The 20496-nt window shown below is 45.4% G+C and overlaps 1 pseudogene; it reads left to right on the top strand.

Annotated features, from left to right (window-relative positions):
- Nucleotides 1–206: 206 nt before the first annotated feature.
- The window catches only part of LOC132533977 (NADP-dependent malic enzyme, mitochondrial-like), a 37347-nt pseudogene continuing 17057 nt past the window's right edge, over nucleotides 207–20496 (top strand).

Below are 20496 nucleotides of genomic sequence, written 5' to 3'. Positions count from 1 at the left end.
AGCAGAGATGGTGCCCCAATTCCCAGGAGGAAGCTAGGGCACAGAGTAGACCCTGACTTACCTGTGCCAGGTGGTTGAGTCAGCAGAGCTGGAGTTCAAATGCAGCTCCAACTCCCCACCCCCACTCGGAATCTGCAGGGAATTCAGGGCTAGATGGTGGGGTTCTAGATACCCATGGGTCTGCCTCTCTTCCTCCTCTCCAGGGCATGGCCTTCATGCTAGAGGAGCAGCTGCAGCTGTGCATACATGGCTTGACCCTGCCCTGCTTCCTGAGCCAGGACGTGCAGCTTCTCCCTGTCATGAGGTCCTATGAGCGGCAGCAGAGTGACCTGGATAGATCAGTGGTGTCCTCTGGCCAACTGCTTTCTAATACACTCCTGCAGGCACCCCAAACCCAACCTGGCCCCCAGAGCAGTGCAGGTCCCCCTAAGGTTCTATCTGTTTGACTGGGAAGGATTCCATCCATGAAAACCCAGAAAGCCCCTTAAAAAGAGGTGGCATTTGAGTCAACCAGAGAGAAGCATGAATGAATGCCTTCATTGAACTGTGTGGATTTTCTGGTGGGACCCTCGGCTCCTGGAATGAGGAGAATGACGCTGTGTGGGGTGGAGGGAGAGAAGAGGGTTCCTTGCCTCCAGGATCCTACTGTCACATGTGATACTTGTGAAACCTGCCCCCAACAGGACAGATGGGGTTCTGGGGACATCAGTGATCAGAGTGGTAAATGGAATTGAAGCTTACTTCCAGCCACTCAGAGACTAAAGCTGAATCTTGAGACCAAAGCACAGCCTCAAGGACTAGAATCCTACTGGTCTTCGGACAGATAACTCAGCTAGGTAATCTCTGCCATGTGAGTCACCCAGGTTTGAGCCCGGCCCCCAATCACTGGACAAAGCTTCAGTGCTGTGGTCTCTCTCTCTCTCTCTCTCTCTCCCTCTCTCCCTCTTCCTCTCCCTCTGTCTCGAAAGACAGAAAGTCCACCTGATGGTTTTACCCTCTTGAAACAAACAAACAAAAAAATCAAGACCCTTTGTGAACTGAAGTCTAGGAGGAAGGTTTGAGACACTCTGCTCCCAGAGGTAGGAAAATGCAAGGTGTTTGGCCTCTCTCTGCTTGCCCTAAATCAGGTTAAAATCTTTCCAGTCCTTCCCATGGCCATTCTTAAGGGAGTGGGAGGTGAAATGGGGTTTCCTGAATGTCATGTGTGAGTGTGTGTGAGTGTGTGTGTGTGTGTGTGTGTGTGTGTGTGAGAGAGAGAGAGAGAGAGAGAGAGAGAGAGATTCAGACAGAGAAAGAGGGAGACACACCACAGCACCAGAGCTTTCCTGGTGCTCTATCACCCTCCTGTGTGGTGCTGGGACTCCAACCTGGGCCACATACATGTCGAGGCAAGTCCTCCCCAACCAGTGAGATATTGCTCTAGCCCCTTCCTCTATTTCTACCTACCTAGAAGGAGCGAGTGCGTCAGGTAGTGGATTTCATGGACTCTATCTCTGATTTCCAAGTTCAAGTGACAATAATGCAAATATCCTTTCATGTCAAAGCTGGCATGTGACAGCATCCAGCTTTCAGGAAGGGAAATGTTTGCTGCCTACATGAATCCACCATCCTGACCACCATTTTTTATAATGAGTGACAAGTAAGAGAAGGAAAATAAGGGAGATATCTGCAGCACTGCTACACCACGTGGAAAGCTTCCCCTTCAGGTGGGGGCAAGAGAGTCAATCCTGGACCCTCACAAATGGGGATGGGATGAGCCACCACCAGAGCCCTCAGCCTGGTTCTTGTCTTCCTTCCTGAGGTACATCATCCCCATGACGCTCCAGAATCAGAATGAGAAGCTCTTCTACCGGGTGCTGACGTCTGATGTGGAGGGTTCATGCCCATTGTGTACATGCCCACCATGGGGCTGGCCTGTCAGCACTATGGCCTGACCTACCGGAGGCCACAGTGGGTCCTGGGGATGGTAGTAGAGGTGGAGACATCTCCTGGATAGGACCCCATTCCTTCTGCTGGCTTTGGCCACTGGACTTCTACTTGCCAACTCCTGATGTTAAAAATAGTTCTTATTTTCTTTTCATCATGCCTGGGGCTTCTCCTCTCCATGCCACCTTTTTCAGAGAGAGAGACAGACAGAGACAGAGAGAAACCACAGCATTGAAGCATTGTCCAATATGTTGGGGACCAAAACTGACCCTGGGCCATGTACAGTACAGGGCAAAGCAGCTCACTATCCAGGTGAGCTCTCTTGCTAGCCCAAGACATCTACTTTTCAGCACTACCCAATAAATAAAGAAAGAAATAAAAGGGAACAAGGAAATAAACAAATTTGACAGCACTGACTATACTAAATGCATCACATCCCAAAGAAAATGTTTCTATGGAACTGTGGGCTGCATCTGCAAAACCCCACCACCTCCTCGGCTGATGGAGGCAAGGGTTGGGGGACCACTGGAGGCCCATGGAGGTACCAAGGACCAGGCGTGGTCGTGTGGAGACACGAACTTCTGGGAGTACTTCAGAGAGACAACTCAATTTTATTGGGGTGACAACAGGTATATATATATATATATATATATATATATATATATATATATATACCTTCCTTTTCTAACCATATATATATATATATATATATATATGGTTAGAAAAGGAAGAAAAGGATTTGGGCGGTAGCACAGCAGGTTAAGTGCAGGTGGTACAAAGACAAGGACCAGCATAAGGATCCTGGTTTGAGCCCCTGGCTCCCCACCTGCTCACAGGGGAGTTGCTTCACAAGCAGTGAAGCAGGTCTGCAGGTGTCTGTCTTTCTCTCCCCTTTTCTGTCTTCCCCTCCTCTCTCCATTTCTCTCTGTCCTATCCAATAATGATGACAACAGTAATAACTACAACAACAACAACAAACCAACAAGGACAACAAAAGGGAATAAATAAACAAATAGAAAAAATAAAGAAATAAAAGTGGCAAAAAAGGGAGAGAACTAATAGAAGAGGATCACTCCAAATAAGGAATATTGGGGAAAGGCCCATTGCTAGTATGCTGAACAAAGTGGCTAGTAAAGGAATTTATGATCAGGCTGGTCCTGGAGAGTAGGGTTAATCTTATCTCTGGCCAGGGGGAGGGCCTCTTTTATTGCAGGTCAGTGGTCCATTCAGCTTCTTGTAAGCTGAGGCTGGAAGCACATGCCGATCTCTTTGTAGAGGGAACCTGGGGTTCAACCCCCTCAAGGCTTAGGGACAACTCTCCACATGGAAGTAACAAGTTGAGATGAGAAAGTTCTGACAAAAGCACTGCAGAGCTCCCCCAGCCCTGACTAAGATCTGACCGGCAAGTGCCTCATTCAGAGCTGTGTTGCTGTCTGTTTTTCTCCCCGTATCTCCCTCTCACCTCCCCACCGCCTGTTTCCTGGTCATTTCTGAAGGAAGGGAGGTGAGCTTGCCTGCCTGCTGGGTGTCACTGATGGATCACTGAATGTTTAGATTCCAAAGACAAGAGTTCTCAGGCTGACTCAAAGAGCCAAACACCCTCCTTTGTGTTTCACTCTAATTTCACTTCAAATGTGATTTTATTAGGGTGGGGCAAGAGGGGACAGGGGTTCCAACTTCTTTCAGAAACAAAGATTTCCAGGAACATTTCCTAAAGCGATCCCTCATGGGGGGTTTGTGTGTGGGGGGGTTGTTTTCATAGTGTATTCATGCCCCGGCCAACGGGACATGAACAGGGGCTAGGAACCCAAGAACCTGAAATGAAAGGAACAGGAGACACAAGGAATGACAGCAAGACAGGATTCTGATCAAGCTGCAAAATTTTATTGTGTTCACAGGCATTATAAGGCTTTGGGGAAGGGGGAAGTACTGGAGGAGGAAGAGGAGGGGGAGCAATCATCAGGGTGGAATGTTCCTTGCAAGATACAATAGCCGAAACCATGTTTGTTACCACAACTATGTGGTGTGTCACTTGCTTTCTGATAAATGGCCTACCTGAGGGGAAATGGCCTGCCCGTGGGGGAAATGAAAACTTGTCTTGAGGGCTTCCATTGTTTCAAAGCGTATCAAGCAGAGAATGGCTCCTGGCATCTCCTCCCTTTGTTACAATTTAACTGAGGCAGGCAATCATGGGTGAGGTATAGAGACCTTAACAGCAGTTTTGGTGGGCATTAACCAGAGGGAAGAAGTATTGACCTGATTCCTCCTGTGGGGTGAATGTAAAACCAGTCTTCCCGCATCTTATAAGGCTCTTGGTGTCTTTTTGGGGAGGGGAGGCAGAGCCAAAGTTTTCAGGGTGTAGACAACTTCAAGGCAGAAGTTTTTTCTTGCTGACACCAACCTCCATGCAAATCAGGTTTGCTTCACGGGGGACTCAGAGGTGGACTATAGGGTCCTCCCCCTGAAGTGTTTTGCCTTGCACCCCTTCCTGGTGTCCTTTCCCTGCCAAGGTTGGATGTCTCAATGTATAATTCTGAGTTTTATGCCATCCGAAAAGGAGGTCTGTCACCCTCAGGTTCAGCCAAGCCTCTGTCAGCCAACTCAAACCTATCATAATGTATTTGTAAGGGTTTTGATGCCAAGGAGTCAATTTGCCATTTTATAAAATCAGGAATCTTATTAAAAATAAAGGGTCCTAAGGTAATCATTAACAAAAGACTAATCAGGGGTCCCACGACTGAAGGCAGCCAAGAAGGGGGAATTCATCCATGATTGTGCAGAAAGGTCATATCTATTTCTCAAATCTCGACTAAGTGTTTGTAGGTTTTTAACATTTTATTCTATAATTCCTGATTCATTAATATAAAAACAACATTATTCTTGTAAAGCTAAGCAGGTTGCTTCCTTTTCTGCTGTGAGAAGGTCAAGGACTCATCTGTTCTGTAAAGTAACCTTTGCCAGAGATGTGATCTGTCTCTGTAGTGACTCTAGACTGTTTGTGGTGGAATCTATGACTTGTTGTAATTTGTCAGAAAAGTCATGGGAGAAGTAAATAGAATGTCCTACTGCCCCACCAACTATGCCAGTAGAGGTAGCTAAACCTATGCCAACTATCAATGGGAGGAAAACAGATCTTTTATGAGTGGAGTGTAGGAGCCATGCAAACTCATCAGGTTCATATAAAGTGAGTTGGGGGACTATAGCTACCATGAGGCAGGGCCCAGGGGTAGTGGTATTTATGCTAGTCAGAAGTGTCCCACAGCACCAGAAGTAAGCTAATTGTGGTCCTTCATGGACAGTGCTTACAGAAATATTATGGGTGCAAGTGAAATTAACAGGGCCAGTGTTGTTGGTATAAAGGAATACCAGTATAAATGAATTGCCTATGTGTTCTAGAAAAAGTGGGACTGAGGAGACGGAGGGATGGGGCCCCATAGGGGGGTCATTTGTGGTTGCATCTAGAAAAGTTGGCAGTGTGTTGTTTAAAGGTTCTGCTGCAAGAATGGGTCGTGAAAGGGATGCACATAGCAAGCAATGGGAAATGTTGAGAACAATCTGAGAATAATTTAAAAGGTTAATTGCATATTGGAGATATAGGGGCCAAGTAGCCCATTTTTTAGTGACTTCCATGGCCGAATTTGTTTGGAAAGCCGAATGGAGCTTATTCTCTGTTTCTATAATGACTTGATTTACTTGTTCTCTATGCTCGGCCAATGCCAATTGTCTGGATATATGTATAGTTACTGTAGGATATGTGGAGTATCCATTATTATATAATTTACCTGTAACTCCCTCTTGCCAACGGGTATCCCAGGGATCAGAAATCTGAATAGTAAACTGGGACCCTTGTAATATGAGACTACTGGGCTTTCCTGTTTTGGTTCTTGGCAAGTGGGCATCATGGAGAATGCAGGACCAATAGCGGCAGCCTCCATAAGTGGAAACATCAGTAAGGCATCTGCTCCGGTCCTTATTATCAAAAAGAAAGCAGGCATAAGGCCGATGGGTGCTAGATATAGTCTTGGGAGAAATATTAATGACAACAGTCTCCCAGAAACCTTTAGGAGGATAGCGTGCTGTGCCAATGTTTTGGACTGTAGTGTGAGAGTCTTTGGTTTGTGTCTCTCTAACCTGGAATTCCCACTGATAAACAAGGGCTGTACAAGTGGGAATGGCCAATATTAGGGGCATGTAGAGAAGACAACGAAGCATCAAACGGTTGGACTTCTTTGGAACCATCTTCAGATTTTAGTGTTGTTTTCCTGAAAGACAAAAGAAGAAAAAAGGGCCTCAGGAACTCACATTCTTGGGCACGGAATACATTAGTAATTCTTGGGGCTTTAGGGAAGTGTATCAACACTGTTTTTAGGAAGAGCAGGGCAATCTCCCCTTGAGGGTGAGATTCCATTGACTTGTCTAACAAGCCTTTCAGGAAGCCACGTAGGAGCTCCTTCATTTTGATCATATATGCAGGCCGAGCCACGTCCCCAGATGAGGACAGGGTCAGGACCTTTCCATTATGAGGGGGTCATGCCACCTGAACATGGCTTGTCTATTATGGGTCTCAGGATGCCAGAGATGGTTAGCAGCAGATCTTTCTTGTGCATCCAGATTGAGAAAATTAAGAACAAAAAGAGCATGGTTGAGGCTATTACGTGGCACTCCACGAGTTTCATAGACGGAAGTCTTTTTGAGTTTATGTAGAGTTGCCTTAAGCATTTGGTAGGGTTCCCATCAATACGTAGGCTGCAGTTCCATTAACAGAGCCATCAGTAAATACCAAGGAGGCCTTATTAAGAGGCTGGGTAGCTGTTATCTTGGGGAATACAAAGGGATGCACAGCAGCAAATTGTAGCAGGGGACTGTTGGGATAATTATTATCAATGGTGCCTGAGAAGGAGGCACATGCAATAGGCCAGTCATCAGAGGCTTGGAGCAACCAATCAAGCTGATTTTTAGTGTAGGGTAAGATAAGAGAGTCAGGATCTTTTCAAAAATATTGACGGCTCAGTTTTCATGCTTTTATAATCAGCTGTGCAACCAGGAATGGATATGTGGCAAGCACCTTTTGAGGGGAAGCAGGCAGATGAACCCATAGTAGGGGGTGCCCCTTATCTTTGGCTTTAAGTGAGTTTTGCCAGAAAACACCAGTGGGTGTATGAGAAGTGGAACAGATAACAAATAGCAGGGGTGTATTATAGTCAATTTGAAAAACAGTCTGCTCTTGTATAGTGCGGTTTAAGGAATCTTGGGCTTCAGTGGAGAGCTTTCTGGGAGACAATGGGTTTGGGTCACCGTTAAGGACTTCATTTAGGGGGAGAAGGGCATGAGTGGGCAATTTTAAATATGATCTAAGCCATTGAATATCACCTAGAAGTTTTTGGAAGTCATTTAAGGTCTGTAAATGGGAGGTGCGTAGTTGAATTTGAGGGGTTAGCATGCGATGGTGAAGCAATTCATATCCCAAATAAGTATAAGGGTCAGCTATTTGTACTTTATCGGGGGCAACTTGAAGTCCTCTATTTGAAAGGCTGGCTGTCAGGTCTTCTAGGCATTGAAACAGGCTGTCCTTTTGGTCAGCAGCCAAAAGTATATCATCCATATAATGTAGAATATATATGGAAGGCCATTTTTGTCTAATTGGAGCAACAGCCTCATCAACAAATTTTTGACAAAGGGTATGGGTATTGGCCATGCCTTGTGGTAATACTTTCCGTTGATAACGGGGCATAGGGCCCTGAAAATTTATTTGGGGTATGCTGAAGGCAAAATGGGGCCTGTCATCAGGGTGTAAGGGAATAGTGAAGAAACAATCTTTGAGATCAATAACTATTTTAAGATAGCCAGAGGGGATCGCTACAGGGGAGGGTAGACCTGGTTGAAGGGTCCCCATAGGGAACATTACTTTGGTAATAGCTCTTAAATCTTGTAATAATCGCCATTTTCCTGATTTCTTTTTTATGACAAAAATTGGGATATTCCACGGGGAGGTAGTTGGCTCTATGTGAACTGCAGCAAGCTGCTCCTGCACTAGCGTCAGTGCTGCTTTGGCTTTTTCTTGTGTTAAAGGCCATTGATCAACCCATACGGGGACACTTGTTTTCCAGGCAATTTTTTCTGCTTGGGGTGCAGGCATGTCAACGGCCATTAGGAAAAAGGCAGAGGGGGAGGGATACCCAGCCCAGACTGATCTGTCCTTTGGACGACTGTAAGGGGTTCTCTAATTCCTTGAGAGTTTTTTTACAAGTCCACTTCCCGGGAGAAAACCTTGATTTAACATCTGCCGGGACACCTTTTCGTTGGGGCTGCACATAATGACATTCATTTGAGATAAAATATCACGGCCCCAGAGATTAACTGGCAGCCCAGGGATAACAAATGTAGTAACAGAGCCAGTATTGCCCTCTTCATCTGACCAAGTAAGAGCCTGGGAGCTGACTTTGGGGTCAGTGGACTGGCCTATGCCTTTTAAGTGGGTGTCAGAGGCCGTTAAGGGCCAAGTGTGTGGCCAGTCTTTTTCAGAAATGACTGTGGCATCAGCCCCTGTGTCTATAATACCAGTAAAAGGTTTGCCATTTAAAAATAGTTTCAAGGAGGGGCGGTCGAGAGAAACCTGTTGGACCCAATATGCGTCTGAGGACCCAGGGGGGGGTCATCGAGATGGGACTGTTTATGGAAATTACTATTAAGGTGCTGTAAGGGAAGTAATATTAGTTGTGCTAAATGCTCACTGGGTGGAATGACCTGTGTGCCTTCTTGAGAGGAGGCGATAACTTTAATTTCTCTAGTGAAGTCATTGTCAACAACTCCGGGGACCACATGTAGACCTTGGAGGGTGGAACTAGCTTTTCCTAGTATTATGCCAAACAAATTTTGAAGGAGGGGGCCAAAGACTGCAGTATTTATGGTCAGAGGGCCTGTATCAGGGGTTAATACTGTGAGGGAGGTGGCACAGAGTTCTAGTCCTGCGCTGCAAGCGGTGGCTCTCCAGAGACTAGAGACCGATCTGCCGAGGCATTGGGAGTTGGCTGGGGAGGGGGAAGCAGCTGGGCTGGAGCCAGAGGGACAAACCTGATAGCCCCAGGGGTTATCCTTTGTGTGGGGGCCAGGGGCCATCCCCGCAGGAAGTTTCCCAACGGTCGGGGGCTTAAGAATTGGCCCTGGATCTTACTTCTAGATCTACATTCAGAGGCCCAGTGCTTGCCTCTTTGGCAGCGCAGACAAACTGTTGCCGGAGGAGGGTGCCCCAATACAAGAGGTTGGACTTGGGCGGTGGCCATACACTCTCTGATAAAATGACCAGGCTGTTTGCAGTTAAAGCAGGTCTTGTTTTGTTGGCTGGCGCCTGCAGAAAAATTATTGTTACGGAGGGTGACACCAATGACAAGCCCAAGAGCATGTGTAGTGCCGATGCCAGAGCAAAGCTTAACATAATCAGCAAGAGTGCCACGCTTGTGAAGACAGATGGCATCTTGATGAGCGGGATTAGCATTTTCAAAAGACAAATGTTTAACACAAGGATTATCAGTTTCATCACCTCTGAAAAGCCTTTCTGCTTTTGATTTAGCCTCATTTAAGCGGCTAATAAAATCACTATAGGGCTCTCTGGGCCTTGCCAGGCGCTTTCATGCTTTTAAGCCAGCCTGTTGTATCTGGGTGAGCAAGCCGGGTGGGAAACGGGCTTGAACCTCGTTGGAATTATAGGGGCTCTCACCTACGAGTTTTTTAAGAGTCCAAGTCTTTGAGGAATCTTTTTTTCTCATTGCGCTGAGTCAGGTCCCTACAGTTTTCTATAAACTCAATTCTCCAGGAGACATAATTGCCTCCATTAAGAGCAGTGCGAGCCAGCCGATTCCAGTCATTGGGAGTGAGCCATTTATCACTAAATCCTTCTAACAAAGCTACAGTAAAAGGAGCGGTCGGACCATAGTTAGCAACCACCGCTTTAAATTTTTCTAAGTATTTAAAATTTAGATTTTTATGTTTTTGAGAACAATTATCATCTTTATCATCATCTGAACTTGATTGGGCTTTGTCATTTTTGGTTTTAGAGGGGGTGGAAGATTGTGGGAGATTATTGTCGCTATCAACATCTGAATCTGGAGGTTCTTCAGGGTCTTCTATTTGTATAGAAACCTTATGTGCAGGGTCAGTTTGAGTCTGGCTCCAAGTGACAGGGAAAGCCAAAACTGGTTTTGATTTGGATGATTTAGTTTTAGGGATTGGGCTTAGGTTTTTTGGTGAGGCTAAAAAAGTAGGTTCTTCTGTAACTGCAGCTATTTCTTTCATTAATTGAAGCTGCTCTCTCCAGTCAGCAAGGACCTTGTGGAGGGTGGAAATTCCTGTAAGGGCTCCTGAGCGTGCCTGCCTGATGGAAGGATCATCAAGGAGGGGGTCAGGCTGGAGAGCAGGGGCATGAATGTAAGGAGGGGGATTAAAGGGAGGAGGACACCAATCAGGATTGTGGTATTTGGCAGCCTCTCTTTCTAGCGAAGCCTCCTCCTCCACGGGAAGTGCTTCAGGAGAGGGAGGGGTTTTGTAAAACTGGATAGAGGCGGGGGAAAGATTGCAGGGTTTTATTCTCATGTGAATTAGCAATACGAGGGTCAATGGAGGTAACTTTAATGAGTGAGGTGGAACCTGTAGGCAGGGGGACAGGGTCTTTATTTTGGCCGGATATGGGGGGATCAAGGTCAACAATTACAGAAGGGCACTGGGATGGGGTCTTTGTCCTGGAGGGCAGGCAAGAAAGTTGCCGGAGGACCTTTTCACCCTCTGTAATGAGGCTTTTAATATCAGGGTGATTATTATAATTTTTTTAAGATATCATTAATTAAATTCCAATAGGAAAAGGCTGAAACAGGGACATGTTCAGGACCAAAAGATTGATAGTAGTCATTAAGACAATCACCAATTCTCCTCCAATGCCTCTCATCAATAGTGCCTTCCTGGGGAAACCAGGGGCAAATATCTCCAATATAGTCTAAAAACTTCTTTAAATCTTTCTTTTTAACCCTTGTTCCTCGTGTCTTGAAAGACTCCTTGAGTCCATTAATAAATAAATCCTGTTTGCTAAATGCCTGTCCCATGGTAATGCTTACCTTGTGCCTCTGTGACACTCCTTCAGATCTGACCCAGGGCTGGGCAGCTCCGTGGTGATCTATGCGAGCCTGTGCATTACCTCCTCGGGCCACGGTGGCTCAGTGAATTTCGGATAGCAGCAGCATTCCAACGTCCAGAAGGCTTCTTCACCCCATGTTCGGGCGCCAGATGCCCCACCCAGCGGGGTGTGAATAGGGGCTAGGAACCCAAGAACCTGAAATGAAAGGAACAGGAGACACAAGGAATGACAGCAAGACAGGATTCTGATCAAGCTGCAAAATTTTATTGTGTTCACAGGCATTATAAGGCTTTGGGGAAGGGGGAAGTACTGGAGGAGGAAGAGGAGGGGGAGCAATCATCAGGGTGGAATGTTCCTTGCAACATACAATAGCCGAAACCATGTTTGTTACCACAACTATGTGGTGTGTCACTTGCTTTCTGATAAATGGCCTACCTGAGGGGAAATGGCCTGCCCGTGGGGGAAATGAAAACTTGTCTTGAGGGCTTCCATTGTTTCAAAGCTTATCAAGCAGAGAATGGCTCCTGGCATGTTCAAAATATCCTTTTTTTAAAAATTTTGCAATTGGGGGCTGGAAGTAGCCTACCTGGTAGAGTACACATTACCAAAAGTAAGGGCCCGGATTCAAGACACAGGACCCTAGCATGGGGCGGGGGTAGGAGGGACACTATATGAGCAGTGAAGCAGTCCTAAATGCTGTCTCTTTCTCCCTCTCTGTCTCTCTCTCCTTCCTTCCCTCTGTCATTCTACCTTTCACATTCTGTTTTAAAAAAAGCCACTAGGAATGGTGGAGTCAGGCAGGCATATATCAGTGATAACCCTGAAAACCCTAATGACAAAAAGAAAGGGCAGCAGTTGGGGGGCCAATTGGACATATACCTTGTCATCCCCATGACACAGGCACCACATGGGAAGTGCTATGACATGACAGCAGAGGAAGCTCCAGTGCAATGGTGTCTTTATATGAAAGAAACAGTTGCCATGAATTATGAAACCATATATGTATAAAACTTCAGCTATGAAAAAAAATTAAAATTTAATACATAAATATAATGAGAGAGGAAGTCAGGCAGTAACAGCAAAGCAAGTTAAGTGCACATGGCAGAAAGTTCAAGGACCTGCATAAGGATCCCAATTCAATCCCCAGCTCCCCACCTGCAGGGAGAGTCACTTCATAGGCAGTGAAGCAGGTCTGCAGGTGTTTATCTTTCTCTCCCCATCTTTGTCTTCCCCTCCTCTCTCCATTTCTCTCTGTTCTATCCAACAAAGATAATGACTACAACAATAAAACAAGGACAACAAAAACGAATAAATAAATAAATAAATATTTAAAAACAATTTGAAAAGAAAAGGAACACCCACTGCCCTAGTTTCTCCCTGAGTTTCTTTCATTTTCTGCCTACCAAAGACTGGCTGACGCTTAATGTTATGGCTCAGCCACTGGCACTGGGCCAGAGCTGAAGAAGTGGCCTAAGGGGGATTTAGAGGGTCTGTCAGCAAAATTCCATCTGATCCCCCAATCACTGTCATACTCTGCAGGAGAGAGCTGGGTGCAAGAGACAGGATAGTGTGGGGCCACTTTCCCTGGGGCTTGACTCATGGGTTTCAATCACTGGATGGACTAGCTCTTATTAAAGTACACTTCTGTATGCAAGAGAGAGATCATCTGATCACTGCACTGACCCATAGAGAATTCAAGTCCTGCACTCTGCCATTTGAATATATATATATATTTCATTTTATTGAGAGAAAGACAAGAGCACTGCTCATCCCTGACTTTAGGTGGTGCTGGGTGTTGAACCTCGGACCTCAGAGACTCCAGCATGAGAGTCTTCTGCATGAACATTGTGCTGTCTCTCTTCCCCCACTCCCACCCCTAGTCAGTATTTTTTAAAGGCATGTGGAGATTTACATACACAAAATAACGTCTAAGATGTACATGAGTGGAAATTTTTTGGCATACCGAAGGAGCAGCTTGTATTTGGGCAGGCAGGGAACACACTACATGCTCCTATGAGTGTGGACACAGGGACTGGAGTGTCAGGGGACTGACAGGCCTCATGTAGATGCATTCCTATTTCCCACTGGAGCCAGAGGGGGATGAAGTTTCGCAACTCCAACAGGATGTCCTGAGCTTGAGACCCTTCAGCTAAAGGCAGAGCTCCCTGGCAATGGAAACAAATGGACCTGAGTTTCCTTTTGATCAGCCCTTGACCTTTTCTTCCCTTGGTCCTGGCCATCCTGGCTACAGCAATCAAAAGAAGAGGTGTAGGGAAAATTTCCTAACCCAAAAGGGAAATGTGTGTATGCAGGCATGTGGCCCAGACCTTTCCTCAGATAATCTTGCTCTCCTACTGACTTGTGAAATGCCCTCAACCTGATGTCCCCTCAAGCTGACCAAAGCCTCCATCCCAAAAGAGAAGCTTCTTGAAAGAGGCTGCAAAGGGCATAGGTGTTCTCAAAGGTTCTAGACTAGGGCATGAGTGAAGCCTCATTGTAGAATAGCTTCAATGAAAGTACAGACTGCCTGTTCAGCAAAGAAGCTCAGCACCAACCAACTGGTCTACCCAGCTCCAACTTAGACCCCTTCTCTGTGTGAGTCCACTGCACTGGATGGGATTCCTTTAAATTCTCCTACTAGAATGTCCTCAGACGTTTAAAAAATGTTTTGTTTGTTTGTTTATTCATGGAGTTGAGAGAGAGAACCAAAGCATCACTCTGGATACTGCCATTCCAGGGATGGAACTTAGAATTCATGCTTGATAGTAGTGCACCTTATAGCAGCATCTTCTGAGACACAGAGCATATTTTCAGAGATCCCGGGCAAGCTGAGAGCACTGAGTGCAAAATGCATCCTGGAGCCTGTTGACCTCTCCCACCTGGTGAAAGGTCAGGGGGGAACGAAGGTCATGGTCCACTTCATCCTGACTTAAGAGCACTTTCACTGGGGCCAAGCAGTAGTGCACCCACTGAGCATACACATTACCAGGTGCATGGATCCAGGCTCAAGCTCACGGTGGTCCCAACCTGCACAAGTCATAAAGTAGTACTGCAAATGTTTTTCTTTCTCTAGCCCTCTCTATCCCTCTCTCCCTCTCAGTTTCTACCTATCCAAGTATACATGTTCTAGTATTCTCTTTCAGTAACTGGCAGATAGCACATGACCAATCAATTAGCTTGGTTTTTCCCCTCCTTCATACAAACTCTTGCTTCCTTTTTCAAGTCCTCCCAAACATCTTCACCTCTGGCCACCTGCCCCAGTGTCTGTCCTTCCCTGGATATTTCTGTTTATCCCTGTGGCTCTGCCTGGGCATAAGCATGGAACAGACAGATTCATTGGCTGCTAGTGACTTACAAGCTATGTCTTCTCTCTGTGTCACTGTCACTCATCTTTGGATCTCTGTTCCTACCTGTTACTACTACCCCACCACTACCACCACCATGCTCCTTCCCCACCCCTCCACTGCCCTGTACTATTCCTTTCCACACCCTCACTGATGACCTCTGAGCAGGGGACCTCTCAGACTCCCAGTTCCACACATTTTGTTGTCTCTAAGTTTGGCTTCCTGTGACCAGGACATATGTTTCCTTCTCTCCTCACTAAGTACTTCACTCTGTTCTCCTTAAAACTCTAGTTCTTGGCACCAGGAGTCTGTGAGCTCTGTCTAGCCAAGCTTCTGAGATAAATTAAAGTGGGAAGAGCCCTCCCTCCACTCACAAATAACTTCAAGATTGTCCTCAGACCTCTGCATGGAAAACTGCCCCTTTAATGACAGTGTGAAATGGGACTCTGGGTGTGGAGGAAAGCAGTTTAACCTTGGCTCCCAAGCTGCTTCCTCAGTGGGTCTTGAGAGCATCTCCCCACACCTGTTTCACCCCTCAACAAATAATAAAAACAGAAAACAAAAAACTGAGGCACAAAACACAAACATGAATGACTAAGAGGACAAAAGTAAACCTGGTCCACTTTGTAAAAAACAAGCCAGTAGGGTCTTTTTCTCTCACTGTCTCATTCATACTTACACATAAGTCACCTATTTGAGTGGGCCACTGGGTCAGAAACATACCAATTGCAGGCTCTTATGTATAAGGAATACTTGCTTTGGATAAACCAGAAACTAATGTTAGAGCAGAGCTGTGTTCCAAAAGGCATAATGCCCAAAGGTCCATATTATGTTCAGGCTTTCTACATGTTTTCTTATTTTATAAAGTGGTGGTGTGAGGGGGTCTACAGCATAGCTTTGAAAGAACGTTGTGACATGTTAAGTGTGACTTCTTGAGATGGGAAGGGGGTATTCAAAGCCTCTGCTATTATTATTTTTGGAGTCATAAACATTCCAGTAGAAAAAGAAAACCCTTTGTAACTCATTCTGAGTTTTCTTGTCACTTTTTACGGTTGTCACATAACAGCTGAAACCACATTGACCTCCCCTACTCTAGATGGAAGCATCTAGGAGTTGCCAAATGAGGATTTTCAAATGCTGAAGTCATCTGATGTTTGGGCTGGGGTGTCAGGTTAAGCAGAAATTTTCATCTTTGGGAGCCTTTCTGATTCTTCTGTTGCTTATAAACTGTGCCATTGGCTGTGATAAGATCCTGTCAGCTTTTCAATGAGCATTCGCTTGTCTGCATAAGCACAATATGTTTCTTCTCCAGCTGTTTGCACACCTTATTCTCTCCAAGGAGAAGAGCTGGAAACATTCCCCCATAATCCTTAGAATTTGACTTCATTTTCTCTTGCAAGAAAAAAAATAGCACCTTAGGACCAAAGCCGCTAAAGTAGTAGATAATGTTTGCACATTTCAGGAAGGAATAAAGCATCAAAATGTCAAGAAACCTGTTTTAGCTTCTTCTGTGTTAACAGAGACGTATCTTCTTTTTTAATTTTTTATATTTTATTTATTTATTTTCCCTTTTGTTGCTCTTGCTGTTTTTGTTTTCAATTGTTGTAGTTATTAATGTTGTTATTGATATCATCGTTAGATAAAACAGAAAGAAATTGAGAGAGGAGGGGAAGACACATAGGGAAAGAGAGAGACAGACATATGTAGACCTGCTTCACACCTGTAAATTGACTCCTATACAGGTGGGAAGCCAGTATGACAGTCCTTTCACTTTGTGCCACATGCACTTAACCCGCTGTGCTATCACCTGATTTCCAGAGATCTACTTCTAAAGGGATTACTGTCTTAAGAGTAATTCCCAGGAGCTCCACTTCCTCAGAGCCCTGCCCTAATAGGGAAAGAGAAAGACAGGCTGGGAGTCTGGATCAACCTCTCAACGTTCATGTTCCGTGGGGAAGCAATTACAGAAGCCGGACCTTCTACCTTCTGCACCCCATGGTGACCCTGGGTCCATATTCCCATGGGGTTAAAGAATAGGAAAGCTATGAGGGGGATGGGATATAGAGATCTAGTGGTGGGAATAGTATTCCTCTTATCCTATGGTATTGTCAGTGTTTCCATTTTATAAATAAATACATTTTAAAAAGAAAAAAAAAGTGAATAACTCACACCCAGGGACCAGGCAATGGCACACTTGGTTAAGAACACACATTACAGTGCACACAAACAAAGGTTTAAGCCCCTGGTCCCCACCTGTAGGAGGAAAACTTCACAAGTAGTGAAGCAGTGCTGCAGGTGTCTCTCTGTTTATCATCATCATCATCATCATCATCATCATCATCATCATTATTATTTTACCAGTATACTGAATAACTCTGGTTTGTGGTGGTGTGGTGTCAGTGAAAGTTCACGGCACCAGTATGCTGGGCTAGCTTTGTAGAGGGAGACAGATGACCAGGGACACATGGCTGAGCAGGGAAGCAATATTTCTACAGGGCCCTCTGACTCTCAGGCATTAAAAACATTTCCTCACTGGTTCTAAGAGGACAGGTTCCCTTTTGCCAAAAAATGTGTGGAATGGAGGTTTTTGTCAGCAACAGAGAGCCTTTGTTGCAGAGGTGAAGATACAGACACACCCCTCCCCACCACCCCCCGATTTCATTAAGTTTTCCTTTTGTGTTTGACCCAATGTCAAGAATCCCAGTCCAATGTTTTCTGTTTGAGTGGGTTTTGTCAGTCTCTCTTGTCTAATTCTATTTGAGGAGAGTTCTAGGGGTCAGTCACTCCTTTGCAGGCTTAGATAAGGCCTAAGGGACATTTACTTTCTCCTAAGTGGAATGGTCTTGGTTTCTTTTTCCTCTCATGTAACTTAATTCTGAAAGTTGAGAGTTTTTTTCTGGCTCCTGATGGAAACTTCAGATGCTGCTGTGATTAACAGGCCTCTTTTGGGTGGAGATAGCATTGCCTGTAATTCCCCTTATGAAATCTCAGCAGACCAGATTCTAAGAAATGCACCATATGCCAGCACTTGAGTTCAAACCCCCAGTCCCCACCTGCATGGGGAAGCTTCATCGGTGGTGCAATAGTGCTATAGGCTCTCGTCTAAGTATCTTGTTCTGCCTCCCTCCCTTCCTACTTATCTCTATCACTTTTCCTCATGATCTCTCTCTCATCTCTATCAAAAAGAAGGGAAGAGTGACAAGAGAAGAAAGAGGGGAAACTGTGGGTGCCTCTGCTCATAGCTGCCACATGGTTGTTGTATTCACTTCCTAAAGTTACCTCAACAAAATGCCCAAAACTCTGGCCAGAAAGGTGGATCCACAGGGAGAGCATATGCCTCCAAGCATGAGGCTCTGGGTTTGATCCCCAACACTACACAACAGCACCATGGACAGAGACAAAAGGGATTCATAAGTAGCAGGGCATGAATTTACCCTCCCCCCCACACACTCTCTTTCCTTCTCTCTCTCTCTCTCTCTCTCTCTCTCTCTCTCTCTCTCTCTCTCTCAAATAAATAGTAAAAATTGGGTCGCATGCATGAGCAGTATTCCATTTTGTAAATAGACCACAGCTTTTCTATACACTCAACTGTCATTGACATCTGGGTTAGTTCTGGGTTTGAGCTGTTACAAACTATGCAGCTGTGAATATATGTGTTGTTTTCGCCGGCGCTGGCTTCACGGTTGGGTAACAGACGACCAGAAACACACGGCTGAGCTGAGAATGCAGTCTAATCTTTATTTATGAGCGGGAAATGTGCTCCTCCATCTTTCTCCTCCAGAGGAAGCGTGGAACTCAGGAAGTACATAGGAAAGGGCGTGGGGAGAAGGAAGAAACTAGCAAGGGCTAAACCAAATCTCCCAGTGGGGGAGAGTGAGACCAAAGCAATATAACAGAAAAGACTATGTAAATAGACCACAATGTCAAGCAATGTAACAGAAGCAGAACTAGATCCCAGAAGCAGATCTAGAAGCATACCAACATATATGTGTATAAAGATCTCTTTGGAGCTGGTGTTTCTGTGTTCTTTAGCTAGATCCCTAGGAAAGGAACTGATAGATCAGAGGACATATCTGTTTCTAGTGTTCTGAAGAGACTACAGGGGCTGGGTGGGGGCACACCTGGTAGAGCACACACATTACACGGAGCCTGGTTTATTTTATATGTGTCAAAAACTATAGTGTACACCATTATCCCCCAATAAAATGATTAAAAAGATTTATAAAAAGAAAGATAAGAAGAATCAAAAGAATCTCCAGACTGCTTCCCACAGGGCTTGGATTTGCATTATCCCAGATGTATAGAAGGCTTTCCTTCTCCCCATCCCCTTGCCAGCACTTGGTGTTTCTGTCCTTTCTGATGTCTGACATCCTCACAGCTGGCATCTCTTTGTTGTTCTTACTTGCATTTCTCTGATAACCAGTGACTAAACGTTTATTCACATGTCTGTTGGCCATCAAGATCTCCATCTATCACAAGGAGATAAGAAACTGTCCTCAGGTGTCAGTAACTGTCCTGTAAACCATGATTTCTCCCAGGAAAATTGCTTGTGGTGGGGGATGGATTACAGAGCTGGCTCAGAGGCAGAGCACATGCATGAGTTTGATTCCTCAGTATCTTGTTTCTGAAAAATACATCAGAAACTTGTGGCTTCAAACAGTGAAATGTCTCATCTCACTGCTGGAGGCTTGCATCCTGGAATGAAGGTAATGGTAGGGTCATGAGCTTTCTAAAAGCTATGGGGGTGTCCTGTCTTGTCTCTGTAGCTTCTGAACTTCACAAGTAAGCCTAGTCCCTGTTTAGTTTGTGGATTCTGCTGCATTCACCCAGTCTGCCATCATCACTACATGTCCATTTCTACCTGAGAGTCTCTCTCTTCCCCTCTTCTCAGGAGACAACCAACAGACTAGATGACAGCGCCTCTTACCTTGAATGTGTCGGCAAAAACCCAATTTCTTTTTTTTTTTAAATTTTTTATTTAAGAAAGGATTAATGAACAAAAACATAAGGTAGGAGGGGTACAACTTCACACAATTCCCACCACCCAATCTCCATAACCCACCCCCTCCCATGATAGCTTTCCCATTCTCTAGCCCTCTGGGAGCATGGACCCAGGGTCATTGAGGGTTGCAGAAGGTGGAAGGTCTGGCTTCTGTAATTGCTTCCCCGCTGAACATGGGCGTTGATTGGTCGGTCCATACTCCCAGTCTGCCTCTCTCTTTCCCTAGTAAGGTGTGTCTCTGGAGAAGCAGAGCTCCAGGACACATTGGTGGGGTCTTCAATCCAGGGAAGCCTGGCCAGCATCCTGGTGGCATCTGGAACCTGGTGATTGAAAAGAGAGTTAACATACGAAGCCAACAATTTGTTGAGAAATCATGGATCCCAAGCTTGGAATAGTGGAGAGGAAGTGCTAGGGAGGTACTCACTGCAAACTCTAATGTACTTCTGCTTTCAGAAAAACCCAATTTCTAAGTAAGATCACTGGGATTAGGGTTTCCACAAGTCAGTTAGCTGGATCCAGTTCCTCCGAGGGGTTCGCAGGAAATATCTGACTATAGTATCACTCTCTAGCAAAAGTAACCCTCCTCCATCCTCATTTATGGACTGCTAGGTCATGCCCCTGGCACATTTTATCCCATGTCATTCTCATTTTGAGGTGACTCTGATCATATGTCCAGAGGCTTTATTCACTCAAAACAAAAATACAAACAGAAACATAAGAAAAGATGCAGACCGGTGCACTTGTGTGTATGTTAGTGTCCTGGATCCAGAAAGCTCACAAGTGCCCTGTGGAGGGTGATTATAGGGTAGGCTATGGGGGTGGCACCAGTGAGAAGACAGGTATTTTCTGGCCCTACAGAATAAACAGTCTAGTGGGAGGCTGTTTGCACTCAAGATGTGGCTTCCTAAATGATAACCTCTAGCCAGGCCTGAGAACAGTATGGTGATGTGCATGCCTGGGTTCTGGTGCCCTCTGGTGACTGTGGCTGTGTCTCTTCTAGTGGGCTGTTCATCACCATTCATGACAAGGGCCACATTGCCACCATGCTCAACTCCTGGTCTAAGGATGACATTAAGGTAGGTTTCTTCTCTTCTGTGCTGTTG

Source organism: Erinaceus europaeus, chromosome 17 (genome assembly GCF_950295315.1).
Source record: "Erinaceus europaeus chromosome 17, mEriEur2.1, whole genome shotgun sequence".
Lineage (NCBI taxonomy): Eukaryota > Metazoa > Chordata > Mammalia > Eulipotyphla > Erinaceidae > Erinaceus > Erinaceus europaeus.
This window is presented reverse-complemented; position numbering and strand designations above follow the sequence as displayed.